General features: G+C 41.1%; 1 long non-coding RNA gene across 2 annotated transcripts in view; it reads right to left on the minus strand.

Annotated features, from left to right (window-relative positions):
* LOC134736072 (uncharacterized) overlaps nt 1–17,520 on the minus strand; it is a 260,798-nt gene that overhangs the window by 52,268 nt on the left and 191,010 nt on the right. For both annotated transcript variants that reach the window (XR_010119767.1, XR_010119768.1), the window contains one exon: nt 2,003–2,149. This is a non-coding gene — a long non-coding RNA (uncharacterized lncRNA). The remainder of the gene's footprint in view (nt 1–2,002; nt 2,150–17,520) is intronic.

The raw sequence follows: 17,520 nt of genomic DNA on the forward strand, positions 1-17,520 counted from the left end.
TGCCTTATTTCCCACCCCTCTCTGACACACATCCCACGCTCAGAGCCCTGAGAAATTGCACAGCCACAGGAAATGCACAGAGAGATGACCCCATGGAAAGAAACGTGCCACCTAGAAGTCTTGTTCTGCTCCAGAAACCCATTTAATAGATCTACTTCAACACCTCCTGCACGTCCACGGCCTTCTGACCAGCTTCCTTTCTTTGGACACTGGAATTACCTCCTTTTTATGCATTTCATTTTTGAAGACTACCCCAAACACCACTGCCCTTAGGAAGTCTTGTGCACCTACCGGACTGCTTTCGGTTATATTCCTCTTTAATCCATCACCCGATATAGAACTTCGTGAATATCTCTTTTGGAGCACGTCTGCAACTCAAATTAGTAGTCATTTGCCTCTCACTCATTAGACCATTTTAAAGGCAAGAACAGTTTTCCTCATCTTCCTAACCCTCACCTTGCCTTCCACATAATAGATTCTCAGAATTGGGTTCTAAGAGTTAAGAAAACTCAATAGTTACTTGTTGGCTTATGTTTATTGACATCACACATGGATCTGATATTGCTCTTCTTTGGCATTAAACTCTCCAGATCATGAAATGTGTACATAAATGACTTAATACACAGAATTGCTCAAGGCCAGGGATTGGCAGACTTTTCTGCAAAGACCCAGGTATTTTACGCCTTTCTGGTCTCTGTTGCAAACGTTCAACTCTGCCATTGTAGCATGAAGGGAGCCGCAGACAATCTGTAAATGAATGGGTGTAGCTGTGTGTCAATAAAACTTTATTTATAAAACCAAGTGGTATAGGTTGGATTTGGCCCTCAGGTTGTAGTTTTCTAGTCCCTCCAAACCCTCAACAAAAAGATCCTGCACCATCCCGGTGATGCAGAGCCAAGTGAAATATGGATGGAAACTACCTTGACATTTGTTTTCTATTCAGGAATTAAAACCACAGATGTTATTTTTCTCCCTCAGTAAAATCCTTTTAAAAAATGTTTGGTGCAATGCCTTGTGTCCTAATCACAGTGCACATCATTCCTCTTGCATTCATTTGCTTTTGTCTCCTCATTTATTAGCACAATTTGTTTGTGAATCACTTGTTTTATGTAACAGTTAAATCTAGGGAAATTAACTGAATTCAGAAATGTGGGCTTGGGCTGGAAATTCTTTTTTTTTCCTATATTACAATGAAATAAATTTTTCCTCAGTTTTCTAAAATAATTATGTTAATCAATTCCTGAGTCTTCAGCAGATGTGAAAGCTAAGGGCACCTTTGGTTTAAGGGGCTACAAGCAGAGTCAGCATCTCATCTATAAACTCATATTAACAGATTGAGACACAGAACAGAGAAAATCATTCTCCATCACCTCAACACTATAACCATACTCATTTTTCAACTCCGAGGTCCCCATCCACCTAACTTTTTGAATACATTGCACCAGTTTAAGAATTATGTTGATATTTCCAGCCATTTCCAGAAAAACAAATTTCAGTATGGATTATCTGACTTTCAGAGAAATACAGACAAGGAAAAAAAAAAAAATGAAGGCCAAGCACAGTGGCTCATGCCTGTATTCCCAGTGCTTTGGGAGGCCGAGGTGGGTAGATCACTTGAGCCAAGGAGTTCAAGACCTGCCTGGGCAATATAATGAGACCCCATCTCTACAGCAGAAAATTAAAACAAACAAACAAACAAACAAACAAACAACAACAACAAAAAACCCCAGGACATCAAGGTTGTAGTGAGCTAAGATCAGGCCACTGCACTCCAGCCAGGGTGAAAGAGTGGGACCCTGTCTCAAAAAAACCAAAAAAACAAAAAAAGACAAGTCTGTTGATCTGATTAGAAGGGCAATAGTTGACTTTTTTTTCCACAAGTTTACAAGCTTTCTTTTTCATCTGGATAGTTTTATTTAGTACAGTAGTTAAGTCATCTCAGGATATATTTGAAAATCACATCTTAAAGGTTTTCTCAGACAATAGTTGAGACAAATGTTACCTGGAAAATTTCGATGGAAAAGTTCACGGTGTTTGGAGATGAGTGGAAAGTTGGGAATTTCTCAGGAACATGCTCCATGTTGGTTGTGCCGTCTCGGCTTTTCAGGTTACCCTGACTCTGAGGATGAAACTTCAAAATCTTCTTGGTCTACAATGAAAAACAGCCATGCTGTCAGGGGACTCTGCCTCTTTTCCACATTTTCTCTTGTTTTGTGATACAGGTTTCAGTGAAATCCACTGCTTCACATTCCATCTCTGGAGCTGCATTTCCCAGATGATACTTTGCAGATCACTAGAGTCCCTCAGGGTCATGAGGTGGTCCTTTAAAAGGAGTTTCCTTTTTCAAATAGTTTGGGATGTGATTGCACAGCAAACCAGACAACACTCAGTGGAGAGTTGCTGGATCCAGGTCGGGTAGGAAACAGAACTCAACACCAGAGGCAAAGCTTGGTCATGGGACCAAGTTGAGGAGTAGCTAAAACAGGGCCGAGGCAGAAGCAGGTTTCCATCAGACATGCCCACCAGTGTGCCATGTCAGTTACCATTGTCACGGCAACACCCAGGAGTTTCCACCCCTTTCCATGGCAATGACCCGATGACCCAAAAGTTACTACCCCTTCCCTAGAAATTTCTGCACAAACTGCCCCTTAATCTGCAGGAAATTAAAAGTGGGTATATGCCAGGCACTGTGGCTCACACCTGTAATCCCGGCACTTTGGGAGGTCAAGGCGTGCAGATCACTTGAGGTCAGGAATTTGAGACCAGCCTGGCCAACATGGTGAAACCCCGTCTCTACTAAAAATACAAAAATTAGCCGGATATGGTGGTGGGCACCTGTAATCCCAGCTACTCGGCAGGCTGGGGCAGGAGAATCACTTGAACCAAGGAGGAGAAGTTGGCATTGAGCTGAGACTACCACTGCACTCCAGCTTGGGCCAGAGTGGGAGACTCCATCTCAGAAACCACAGCAAAAAAAGTGGGCATAAATGTGACAATCCCTGCCTACAGTGTTATCCTGTTCTGCAGGAAAAGTCACAGAGCTGTAACACAGCTGGAGCTGTAACATTGCTTCTTCAATAAAGCTGTTTTGTTCTACCTCCAGCTTGCCCTTCAGTTATCTCCTAGACATAGCCAAGAACCCTCAGGGATTAAACCCCACTTTGTGGCTTGCCTGCCCTGCATCATGGGAACTTCTCAAAGACGCAGAGTAATCCTGAAAGATATGACTATGTTTAACTTTCTTCCTACCAAGATTTTCTAAACCACTTGGACAATACAAGCCATTTGTGTCAGGGTGTGCAATAGTACCTCGGCAACATCAATGTTTCCTAAAACACAATGATGGAAAGGCTACACAACCTCTCCAGTGCTTCTGAAGCTTTGATGCCTGTGTCAACCACAGGGATCTTATGAAAAGGCAGGTCTGAGTTACGAGGTCAAGGGTGGGGCTGGAGAGTCTCTGTTTCTGACAAGCTCCCAGGTAGGGTTGATGTGGCTGGTTCATGGACACAAAGTTAGCAAAGTGCTAAGAATCCACCCATTGCAATTGATCCTTCCATCTTTCCAAGCTCCCTTGTGCTTCATTGAATCACACCAAATAAACACTCAGTGTTACTCAGCCTTTGCGACTATTGTCTGAAATCCCACCAGATCTGGGGTTTTAAGTCAAGCCCAGCTGCACATTAGCATCATTTGGGAGGCTTTTTAAAAAGATGAATGCCTGTTCTCAAAACTGTGATATCAGAATCTCTTGAGGGTGCTGTCTGGGCATTTTAAAAAATTGAGACAAAATGTACATAACATTCAATTAACTGTTTTAGAGTGTGCAATTCAATGGCTTCTAGTACTTTCACAGTGTTGTGCAACCATCACCACTTTTTTCTTTACCCCAAAAGGAAACCCAGTACCTGTTAGCAGTCATTCCTCATTCCCTGCTCCCATCCTCAGACCCCAGCAGTCACTAATTTGCTTTCTGTGTCTATGGCTTTTCTTATTCTGAATATTTCATATTAATAGTGATACAATATGTGGTCTTTTGTGTCTAGCTTATTTCACTTAGTCTAATTTTTCTAATCTATATTGTAGTATACACTAGTAGTTTATTTCTCTTTATGGCTGAATACTATTCAACTGTATAGATATACCACATTTGTTTATCCATTAGTCTGTTGATATACATTTGGTTTATTTCCAAGTGTGATTATTGTTAAGAGCCCTGCTATTAACATTCATTTACATGTCTTTGGATACCTGTTTTTAATCTTTTGGGGCACGGATGGATAGATATATAGATATGTGTGTGTATATGTGTGTATATATATATATATATACACATATACATACACATACACACACACACACACATATATATGTATATAAAATATGCCTAGGAGTGTAATTGCTGGTTCATATGGTACCATAGACTGAATGTCTCTGTCCTCCGAAAAGTCATACATACGTTGAGATCTCAACCCCCAAGATGGAGCTATAAAAGGTGATTTAGGTCTTTGGGACATGATCTAGGTGATGAGGGTGGAGGTGATGAGCGGTGAGGAGGGTGGAGCCCTTATGAATGGCATTAGTGTCCTTATGAAAAAGGCCCCAGAGAGCTCCCTCACCTCTTCCACCATGTGCCTTCTCCACTACACAGCGAGAAGGCCCCGTCTATGAACCAGGAAGCGGGTTCTCACCAGGCACTGGATCTGCTGGTGCCTTGATCTTTGAGCCTCCAGAACTGTGAGATGGAAATGTCTATTGTTTATAAGCCACCCAGCCTATGTCATTTTGTTATGGCAGCCAGAAAGGACTAAGACATATGGCAACTCCATTTTCACCTTACTGTGGAAATGACAAACCCTTTTCCACGGTGGCTGTGCCACTTTACATTCTCACTGGAGAATGTCACTGGACATTTATACCTTTCTAAAGGTTCCCCATTGAGTGCGATCACCAGCCAGTGTGGACAGCACTAGCCTGCAAGCAAGGATGGCCTTGTTCACACACTTAATACACATGTATTTAATTCAATGGGGTGCCTGAACCAATAGCATCAACATTACCTAGGAAATTATTAGAAACACAGTTTCTAGGTCTGGCGTGGTGGCTCACGCCTGTTAACCAAGCACCTTGGGAGGCCGAGGTGAGCAAATCACTTGAGGGCAGGAGTTTGAGACCAGTCTTGTCAACATGGCAAAACCTGATCTCCACTAAAAATACAAAAATTAGCCGGGCATGTGGTGGGAACCTGTAGTCCCAGCTACTTGGGAGGCTGAGACAGGAGAATTGCTTGAACCCGGGATGCGGAGGTTGCAGTGAGCCGAGATTGCACCACTGCACTCCAGCCTGGGTGACAGAGCAAGAATCCATCTCAAAAAAAAAAAAAAAAAATAAGCCACAGTTTCTTGGTCCCCACACTGGACTGACTGAATCAGAAACTCTGGAGGCAGAGGGTGGTCACTACCTATTTTATCAAGCCCTCCAGGGGATTCTAAAGTTTGAGAACTGATGCTCCATATATAATTTTATAATGTGCAATAGTTTCACTTCACCCTATATCATATGCACTTTCCCACATCCTGTACTATTATTTGAAATCATAATTTAACATCTACTTGTAATCTTTTAATATAAAACAAGCCCACTATACACTTAATCATTATATCTGGGGCCATTTGATTTTTCCCATTTTTTATGAAATATAAATAATACTCCATGAATACTCTTGACAATAAATATTTCCACACATCTCGGAGTATTTCCTTGAGTTAAATTCAGAATCATAATTACCAAATTATAGAGTTTAGACATTTTTATCTTTATGCTGTGTTGGCCACTTCATTGGATCTGAGCTCTTTCTGTGGAGGGAAAACCAATACTTTCATTCATCACAAACAAGGAAGACAATATGGGTTATTGGCTATTTTTATTCTATTGCAAATACTGCTGGATCACCAATTCTGGGTTAATTTTTCTCTCAAACCAGGAGAAATAGATGCTATATATTTCCAGTCTCACTGCTTCCTTGCTATTTATGATGCTTTGTCCAGCTTTTTAATTTATCAGTCCTCAGTTTCTGTACCTACACCTTAAGGGTAAAAATACCCTACCTACTTAGTGGTATAGATAATAATGATAGAACTTGTGCAGAAAGCCCTTTGTAACTGCCGAGCACAATACAACATGTGAGATATTTTTATAACTAGGCTTAGTGCTTTGAAAAGTTCACTCCCAGAGGACTCCCCCAATAGAAATATCCTCATTTGCTTTGAGCCGTGGCTTTCATTGGCCTGACCTAAGCTGTATTATTTGCTCTGAATTCTTTAGGGATCCGCAGAAGCTTTACTATTCACATATGCATATTTTGCAACTGTATGAATGCACTCCTTAAATTTCTGGGAGTTGGTTCACCTTAGGTAGAATTTGTAAATAGTATATTTCTGGCTTATTTTCTATTTCCCTTTTTATTTTAAGCCATGTGCCGATTCCATTGCATCCATCTTTACAGAGCTTGCCTCAAATCCTTTTTGGGGAAGAGGCAATAGAGAAACAGAAAAACAAGTCAACAAGCAAGCAGATAGATACAGTAGCACACTGTAGGATCTATTTGATACTTCCTCTTCCTTTCTGAACCTTTATAGCAAGGTCTATATTTACATGGAAACTATTTAAATGGAAACTATGACACCTACCCGGAAACAGGTAAGGCTATCCATTTTCACCAGTTGACTGTAAAAAGCCTCGGTTTTCTGTCTGAGTTAGGAAAATTTGTAGACTTTGAGAGGTGCAAATAGCAATAGTCTACTATAGCGCTGCTTTAATAGCTTTGAAAGATAACTGTCCCCCCGCCACGAACCCATGCTACAAGTACTCTTTTTTCCAATAAAGATGCACTTTGAAAAGACTATTCCGAGGCAGATAAGAGAAGCTGTTGGCATGTTTTAATGAGATAAAATGAGAAGGGGGCTGTGGAAACAGCTTGACAGACTGCTCATCAGAGCAGAAGGAAGCTTCTATGCCTTTTTATAGTCACGCTGGCCCCCTTACATCCCTGAAATATTCTCTCTCCAAAGTTTCAAAGGTAGGACTTGCTAAGCGGGCAGTCCCGAAAGGGAAGACTTGGAAACACCCTGTATCTGGAACAGGGCCTACCCACACTCTGGTGAAGAATAGGGTATCTATACATCCCCAACGAAGAAACTGAGCTGAAAAGCCAGGATGACGAGGCTTGCAAATCTATTTGCAACCTTGTCCCAAGCTCCCAAGGCCAGCCACCCTGAGCACTGCTGCTTTGCCCTCTTTGATTTCCAGGGAATTAACACTCCCCAAGTTCACCTGCACGTCACCTGCAGCCTGGGAGAAACATGGTGACTTGGGGCTCCCTGCAAGAGACATGATGTGTGATTCAGCCCCTTTTGATGCAGTGCTTGAGGAAATGTCAGGGAGCCAGAGAGTGAATAATCATTTGCATCCAGAGTGCCGCAGGCAGCTCTCCAAGAGGGAGCCCACAGAAGCTGAGGCTTCGGAGGAGGCCGGGGACCCCTGTTTAGTTTTGAACTCAGCATGGGGGGAGAAAGAGAGACAGAGAGAGAAAGACCATTTCCCACAGAGCTGACAAATGCAGGGTTAAATAAAAACAGTGGTATCCGTGGAAGAACGGGGAGAGCGTGCCGGCTGGAGCTTTTATTTCATGTTAATCACTCTTGTAGATGCTGCAGCCTGAGAAAGACACATTTGTTATGCAGACAGTGTTCGTTGTCAAAGGCTGATCAAGAATGCAGGAGTGCGGCCACAAAATGAATTAGCTCTCTGGATACCAAATGGGAAAGCCAATTCGAACCAGAGCATGGCACAAGGGCTCCAGCAGGATTAAAATATACTAGGTGCGCATAAGAGCGAGCATTGTGACCACTGCTAATTATTTGCTATTTTTAGCACAGGCATTGAGAAAGCAAATAGCAGGGGGAGGGGAATGTGGCAATCCAACAACAGGGTTCATTCAGAACGCTGCCGGGGGTTCACAGACCTCGGTCCGTGTCCACTTCCCATGCTCTAGAATGGCCTTTATTTTTAAACTCAATAATTTTTCATTCATCCTCCTTATGAACGTTAGGAATGTCTGCAGTTCTGAGCATGCCACAAAAGAAGACCTGTGCTGTGCCGAGGGTATGAAAGCAAAGCAGTGTGAAAGCAAAGCTTTGCTGTGCCCCAGAGAGAAACAGAACAGAAGGTCCCAATAAAGACAGAGGGTCTTTTCTAAGTGGGCACCCACTGAGCCTGTCGACCAGGTGAGATGGTCATTTTCTGTGGTTGCATTGAGTCACTTCTCCATTCCTGGACTTCCAATCCTAATCGAAAGCTCAGATTCCAAGCGTTTCAACTGCCCTTGGACCAGGCTTATTGACAGGTAGATTACATTAGGTTTCCCCACTTGACATAAGGGCATTGTAGCTTAAGGCATGACCATGGTGCTACTCTATTGTCAAGAAAAAGGTAGGGTGCAGTGACTCATGCCTTTAATCCCAGCACTTTGGGAGGACCAAGTGGGTGGATCTCTTGAGCCCAAGAGTTCAAGACCAGCCTGTGCAACATAGTGAGATCCAGCCTTTACCAAAAAAAAAAAAAAAAAAAAAAATTAGCTGGTTGTGGTGGCATGCATATAGTCACAGCTTCTTGGGAGGCTGAGGCAGAAGTTCACTTGAGCCCAGGAGTCTGAGGCTGCAGTGAGCTATGTTCATGCCACTGCACTCTAGCCTGGGCAACAGAGAGAGACCCTATCTCAAAAAATTAAAAAATAAAAATAAAGTCAAGGGAAAGAAAACTCTCCCTCTTGAAGTTCTATAGCATGTTCTTGTATTTGTATCGAAAATGCCATTAAAAAGAAACAAATATAGATAGACACATTCTTCTCTTTAAAACCTCAAAAATATTAGGCATATTCATAAAAGCAAAGGAAAAAATCCTTTGTTTGTGTATATATGTATATATACACACATATATACACATACACACACATATTCTTGATCAGCATCACATATATATCTATGAATATGTGTGTGTGTATGTGTATATACACATACACACACACAGAAGACTGTATATATAGTCTATATTATATATATAATTCTTCTGAATTATCCATTTGAACTTTTAAGATCCCATCAAACCACACCATGTCTACACTACTTAAGACATAATTTAGGCTCACAGACTTAAACTACAGAGTGTTTAAGTGTATACACATATATTTAGATATAGATATAAACATTTTAGTCAGTCAAGACACTGTATCACTAAAAATAGCTCCATGGATTCTCACCAAATAAAGAAGGCAGGGATAGGCTGGTCCAATACAGGCTTTATGGCTTGCATGGAAGAGACAAGTGATCATCCCTCAAAACAGCCAAAAAGTTGATTTGCAACTGAGATGCTTTGCACCTGAGTGAGTCCTCATCCTAGGCTTCAAGGTGGGTAGCAGCAGGAACTCATTAGATGAATGATGGCGAATGAATTCCCCAATTATCTCATCTCAGGATGAGAGGCTGACTGGATAAACATGTACACACACACACACCACCACCACCACCACCACCACCAAAAACAACAGGCCGGGTGCAGTGGCTCATGCCTATAATCCCAGCACTTTGGGGGGCTGAGGCAGGCAGATCACTTGAGGCCAGGAGTTCGAGACTAGCCTAGCCAACATGGTGAAACCTCGTCTCTACTAAAAATGCAAAAATTAGCCAGGTGTGGTGGCGCACACCTGTAATCCCAGCTACTCAGGAGGCTGAGGCAGGAGAATCGCTTGAGCCTAGGAGGTGGCACCACTGCACTCCAGCCTGGGTGACAGAGCGAGACTCTGTCTCAAAAGAAACAAAAACGACAAAAATGCAAGTAAGAGGGAGGACAGCATTATAATATTACCTATTAGGATGAAATACTATTCATTGGCCAAGCTACACACATACACATGCACACACACACACAACAACAATAACAACAGCAACAGCAATCACATATCACACCAGCAATCACATATCACACCATGGCATGACTTGTTGGTAAAAGATATTCATTCATCAAACTTTTATGGGTCTGATATTCTAATACATCCAGGTAATACAAATTTGGTTCATTCTCAAGGGATACGCATCTAAAAGACCATGGGTCACCCATTACGGCACTCTTTTTTTTATGATCATTCTGACATGATGAATCTATGTCACATGATGACTTCTTGGGATAAAGTTACATGCAACTTCTCCAAAATGCTTTTTCCCTCCCAATTTTGGACCCAGAGATGAAAGTAATTCATGGACAAACAAGGAACAGGTAGGTTCCTGCCTCTCAGAATCCTCTGAAGGATCAAAGGTATGTTTTTGAGCTGCCTACACCTGAAATCCTGATTTGGCTTTTGATTTTGTTTTCAGAACAGAAACTGCATGTCATGGACTCCATAGAAGTCTCTTTCTGGGGAGTGCTTTAATGAGCCTCAGTAAATCCTTTGCCTCCTTTGTAAAGTTCCAGGGGAAATAATTCCACCAGGGAAGTGGTTCTCAGAGAAGGGATCCTTAGCAATGCCTGGGAATACTTTAGGACTTTCAGAATTGTTGGATTATTGGAGGATTGATTCAGGGATGCTGCTAAATATCTTACAATGCACACAACAGAGAATTATGCAGCCTAATGTATTACTAATGCCAAGGCTAAGAAACTCTGTTCTTTTGGTGGTTATATACCTGAGCAGGTTGGGTCATACCTGACACAGTGTTGCCTGGATTTGCCAAACCTGGTGAAGAGAAACGCTTATCAGAGTCCTTTTCTCAAGAGGATTTTTTTTTCTGAATTATCCATACGAACGTTTAAGAGCCTATAAAACCACATCGTGTCTACACTGCCTAAGGCATAATTTAGGCTCATGGGCTTAAATCAGAGAGTGCTAGAAATGTGGACATAACTCCTGGAAACACGGATAGTATTGGGTGCTCCTGGGTTCATGCCAGGCCAGGAAATTCCGGTGCCTTAGTAGTTGATTCTCCCTTTTCCTTTCTAAATACAAACCCTGCCTGTGAACAGTACAGCTCCATCCCTGGATACATTTTAAAACACATCTAATTGCCGGACACAGTGGCTCACATCTGTAATCCCAGCACTTTGGGAGGCCGAGGTGGGTTGATCACCTGAGGTCAGGAATTTGAGACCAGCCTGGCCAACATAGTGAAACCCCATCTCTATTAAAAATATAAAAATTAGCTGGGCGTGGTGGCAGGTGCCTGTAATCCCAGCTACTCAGGAGGCTGAGGCAGGAGAATCACTTGAAGCCAGGAGGTGGAGGTTGCAGCAAGCAGAAATTGCACCACTGCACTCCAGCCTGGGCTACAGAGCAAGACTCCATCTTAAAATAAAATAAAATAAAATAAAATAAAATAAAATAAAATAAGACAAAATAAAATAAACACATCTACGATTTCTGACAATACTCTGGGCACATGGAGCAATGGCCTCCACCATACGATTGGTCTCCCTTGGTGTCCAATCTTCCAAAACCCAACAGCCTGTCTAGAAGATGTCAGTCACCTAGACATCTTTAAAAATGTCTGAAAAGTATCACTTGTAGGAACTTTAATTATTTTCTCTGCTTTGCGTGCAATGAAGTGAGCTAGCATTTTCAAAGGAAGAGATACAGTTGGTTCACCAGGAAATCTGAGTTTGCCTTATGAGAATGAGATCATTTCTCCATGATTTCTCTCCTGCTGCAAAGAACATTGGCATCTTTTACAAACAGATTGGCCCAAGGTCCTGCACATATTATCATACCCCCACCCTCACGCAGCAAACCAGAGCGGCTCCATCTTGAGTGAGGGCTAGGAAAATGAGGCTGGAACTTCCTGGGCTGCATTCCCAGAAAGTTAGGTGTTCCTAGCCTCTAGATGTTTACAGTCAAGGGAATAGATTGATAATATTTAGTAAACAGACCCAGAATTGGGAGTGTCCAATATCTCCGTATCTTGAGAACAGAAGCACTCCTAATTTTGCTTTAAAGATAATACATTGCTTCTTGCAGAATATAGTAATAAAGAAAATTAATCCTTTATCTCAAACCCTTGTAGCAGAGCACACTTCCCCATGATTTTTTTTTTTTTATTTTACGTATAAACAAGTTTTGTACCTAGCGGTGGATGCGTTCCTCTTCTCGCTTTCGGGAACTCCCTACTCTGTCTGTGGAGTAGCTGTACTTTCACCACTTTACTTTCTTAATAAACTTGCTTTTGCTTTGCACTCTGGACTCACCCTGGATTCTTTCTTGTGTGACGTTCAACGACCCTCTCTTGGGGTCTGGATCGAGACCTCTTTCCTGTAACGGAAGGATTTAGTGACCACTGGATTTCGTGAGCCCCAGGAAGGAGTACACACTAATCACCAGTCAATAATTAGGCAACGAACACGAGGGGTGATGTTTTCAATTTGTGAAAAATTAAGTCATGAGTGGACTTTTAATTTGTGGAATATTGGAGATAACTGTGCTTTTCCCATTAGGACTCAGAAGTGGATTGTATTAGTCAGGGTTCTCCAGAGAAAACAGAACTAATAACCTATTTATAAAGAGAGAGATATATAAGAAGAGATTTATTACAGAATTTGGCTCATGCAGTTGTAGAGGCCAAGAAGTCTCAAAATTCGCCATCTGCAAGCTGAAGAAGCAGAAAAGCCAATGGTATGATTCAGCCCAAGTTCGAAGGCCTGAGAATGAAGGGTGCCAGTGTCCCTGGGCACGAGAAAATGGGTGTCTCAGCTCAAGAAGCGTGAGCAGATTTATTCTTCTTCAGCTTTTCTATTCCACACGGGCCCTCAATAGATTGAATGATGCCCATCTACATAAGTGAGGATGGATCTTCTTTCTTCATTCTCCTGATTTAAATGCTAATCTCTTCTGGAAGTGCAGGCACACCCCAAAATACATTTCGCCAGCTGTCTGGGCATCTCTTAGCCCAGTCAAGTTAACACATAAAACTAACCACCATGCGAATTGTCTCTGTTTTTTAGTTTAGATGCCCTCCAGCAGAAGTTTTACAAATGCTTTCACATCAACATCTTCTGGTCACTGGATCATGTACACATCATTCGATTCTAATTGAGGCTTGTTGTTCATTTCTTATCTTTGGAAGCAGGGTGCAAATGCTGTTTGTGCTTTATGCTGCTTGGTTGTATGCATTGGATTATACAAACAGACATTATTGGACACATATTCATTCTCAGCAACATAGATCCTGGATGTCAGGGCTGGCATCCCTCCAGAATTAGGTCTTACTCCTGGAACATGTCAGGAAACTGATTTACTAGATCTGAGAGGGTGGAGAGTCTACGGAAGGGAAACCAGCTTTGAAGCATTCGCACCATCAGCAGTCTTTACCCAAGGTGCAGGAATTACGTCTTCATCTTCATTGTCCTACAAATTCTGTCTCACTCAGCATCTGAGAGGTATAGCCACTTCTTTAGTCTCTTTGACATGAGAATGCTATTTCTTAGTCAACAGTAATACAGACTTGCTTCCTGACGGGTTGTCAAAATCCTCCTTAATGTATTATCTATCCAAACATTGTCCTAGTTACCCTGACTCCTTGGAACACTGTTTTTGTCAGATCAATGATTAATCTTCGCAAGCTGCGGAGTGAAAATGAATGTGCAACCTGTGTAGACAGGCCTTTCATTTTCAACAGGATCATAAATACCTAAGAGGGTCTTTGTAGGGTAGCAATTGCATATACCATAATGCACATGCAAGGATGGGCAAGGAACATGAAGACAAATTCAGGGAAAGAATTAAAGGCAAAACTCAAAATCCCCACCCCCACATAACCCAGTGCAATCGCTACACAGTGTCTTCAGCAAGCCCTAACCAGAACCCTGAATCTTTCCACGACGTTCTCTTTTACATGATTTCCATGAATAACTAAATTTAATTCCCCTCTCAGAGACGCATGTGATCACATTGATTGTCATCCTTTGAACACATCAATGAGTAATTCATTATTTCTGATTCGATTTGATTCTGGTAATTCCCTAAAGTGTGTTGTGTCTTATAGTCACCACCAGCTGGTTTTGGAAGTAGTTCTTTCTACACAGCTGCCTACTTAAATTTACTGAGTCAAACTACATTGCATTACCTGTGATTTTATCTTGTTTTTAAGATTCTTCTATTCTGCAAATGCTTTCCATACAGGTAAGAAAATCCATTAGCTAATTTCCTTACTACCCAGGGATTCGTTTCCAAGAGATTTCCCATTTCAATGTTTGAACATTCTTCTTCAAATTATATTTCTTTTTTAATGGTTTTCATTTTCATAGAAATTGACACTTCTTGCACCTTAATTGTGTTATCTCCCTGGATGGCATTCCAATCTTACACATATTTTGCAGGTTTTCTATTTCTTCCCATTAAAACATAATCATTAGGTAAGTTTACTGTAAGAAAAAAAAGACACTTTAATTCCCTTTTTTATAAAGTGGTGTTTAACTTCATTTTTTCTAAATATGTTAACTCTCCTAAATATGTTCCAACAAGAAAAGAGCAGTATGGCAAACATATATAATATGTCACTCATATCTTCTCTATCCCTATCACCACTACAAAAAAATCCCAGCAGCTTTCTAAGGAAGCCATTTGACATGTAAAGACAAATTGGGCAGCATCTGTTATAAACAGATATGGGTTTGATGGCAAGGCATTTGTAGGGCCCTGGATTCTTGCCCAATGTATGCTTTTCTTTTTCAAGTTAATGAGAGGCTTTCTCTTCCACTTGCATTGAGGTCCTGTATGATGGAACCTGAACATGCCATGCTCATTTTTGTCTGAGAAATGACTCAGGTCATTTCTCTCTAAATTTCAACTATTATGTAAGGTCTCCACCAAGCCCAACCACCTCCAGTAATACTCAATGTGCTGTTCTCTCTCCTTCTAAAACCTCATGGCATTGACTCTATAGGACTCATTTAATAGTCAACTCAATGCCATTTCACTCTTCATTCACTTCTTCAATAACTATGAATCATCCACTAGGTGCCCAACAGAATGCCTGGCACCAGGAACACAGAAGTCGGATAGACATACTCAGTCCTGGGTCTTGGATTTACAAACTGTGAAGCAGAATAAGACCTTAGCAGAGAAACCCACAGGGTATCTGTTTTTTCAGTATCATGAGTCCCACATGAGGAATAGTAGTATCTCAGTTCAAGAGACCTGTCTTACACAGATCACAGCCCTCTGAGTGAAATTTTCAGCAGTTTCTCAAAAAAATAAAAATAAAACAAGAAGAAAAGAAGAAAAAGAAACCCTCTGAATGAATGTTGTCTGTTATTTTGTATAGAATCCCTTTTCTCTGCAATAGCATCCACTCTTTTGGGGCATTGTGTTGGTAACACGTCTTAGCTCAGATGTCAGATATTTCAAACATTCTATGCTACCTTGAGTCTTTGTATTTTCAAACTTTCAAAAGGTTAGGAGTGCACATTTCACTCTTCTGAGCATCAGATTAAACTATCCAATCTGCTTGAAAATTTGGGTATCTCTCATTCACCCATCCATGTTACCTTTACTGCCTCTTTTTGCTTATAGCTGGCGTTGAATTACATCCATCATACCCCTGGTATTTGTTCCACAGTATCTTATAAACTATTCCATCACCACGTTGTACATCTTAAAAAGTCAATGGAAACTTTTTCTATTTCTTTCAAAACCCATGTTTATTTGTTTGTTTGTTTTTTCAATATTTTCCTATTTACTGCTCTGGGAGGCATTTCCAGAGATCCTTCGATCCTTCATGTTCAGTCTTGAACTTCTCTTTCTCTTCTCTCTCTCATGCTCTCTCTCTCCCTCCACCCCCCGACCTTTGTCTCTGTCTCCAGTTGATTTATTAATACATTGGAAGATTTTTAACAACGGCTCACCAGCATGTCACTGGTTAGATTTCCCATGGTTCATGAAGTCTGTGATTTCATCTCAGTAGACAGAACTCCAAAATGATTTAAGGGCCACTCAAAAATCCATTAAAAATTAACCAAGGAATAGTCAGAATCTTGAATAGCCTAAAAAAAACCCCACAATATCAATTATGACAAGAGAACGTAAAATTCCTTGCTTCTACTAACCTCAAAACACGTACCCTTTAGACCTTGGGCTAGCTGCTAAATAGAAGCTGAAACATCTGTGTCTCTGCTGTTGGTAGCTGTGTGCATTGGTACAGATCACCTAGCAAAATGCATTGCATGCCAATCTCTATTTAGGCAGATACCCAAGGAAGAGGGTCATTGCTATGCCATTGCTGAAGACAATTTTCACATTTCTCCGTCTCTTGTCATATTGTGTTTTGCTTTTGTGCTTTCTGTGCTGGAGAATATTATTTTTAAAAAATTCGGTGACATTACTGCCGAATCCAATCCAATTGATATAATCCTTAATGTAACTGTAGGTAATTATCTTTCCCTGGCACATTTCCACAATTTCCTGGTGTTTTATAGCACAATTACTTGGGACCAAAATTTGGAACATAATTTCTTATCTGTTGAGGATGAGACACTGTGGTCATTAATTACTTTCTTTTAAATACTAACTGACTTTTATACTTGAACTTATTATATACATATGGGTAAATTGTTTGCTTTTATTTTAAGCTTTGAACTCAAGGATTATCTTTGTAGTCACTGCCAAAAGCTTGGAAAAATATACATTCATGACTGCTAAAGCAGACCAATATAATTTCTGACACTTTGGCTGTAATTTTGTTCCCAAAGCCTCTGCTTATTAAAGAAAAATACTAATTAATATATAACCTCAAATTTTATGTTCTTCTATTTCATAACAAAAGATTTCCACTGATAATTGTTCAAAGTGTGGGCGGGAGAAGACAATGGAAATGATAGATAAAGTCTCTCTCTTATGAGACCCCCAAATTACTATGGTTTGACTTAACAATTTTTCAACGTTACTGTGGTGCAAAAGCAAGATGCATTCAGTAGAAACCATACCTCGAGCACCCATGCAACCAATCTGTTTTTCACTTTCAGGACAGTATTCAATAAGTTACATAAAATATTCAACACTTTATTATAAAATAAGCTTTGTGCTAGATGATTATGTACAACTGTAGGCAAATGTAAGTCTTCTGAGCAAGCTTAAAGTCAGCTAGGCTGAGCAATGTTTGGTAGGTTAGATGGATCCAATGCAGTCTCCACTCATGATATTTTCCACTGATGATGACACGATATAACCCCATCATAAGTTGAGAAGGGGCTGGGTGTAGTGGCTCACACTTATAATCCCAGTACTTCTGGAGGCCGAGGTGGGCAGATCCCTTGAGCCTAGGAGTTCCAGACCAGCCTGGGCAACATGGCAAGACCCCATCTCTACAAAAAATACAAAAAAAGTGGCCAGGTGTGGTGGCATACACCTGTAGCCCCAGCTACTTGGGAGGCTGAGGCTGGAGGATTACTTGAGCCCGGGAGGCAGAGGTTGCAGTGAGCCAAGAT

Source organism: Symphalangus syndactylus, chromosome X (genome assembly GCF_028878055.3).
Source record: "Symphalangus syndactylus isolate Jambi chromosome X, NHGRI_mSymSyn1-v2.1_pri, whole genome shotgun sequence".
Classification (NCBI taxonomy): Eukaryota; Metazoa; Chordata; class Mammalia; order Primates; family Hylobatidae; genus Symphalangus; species Symphalangus syndactylus.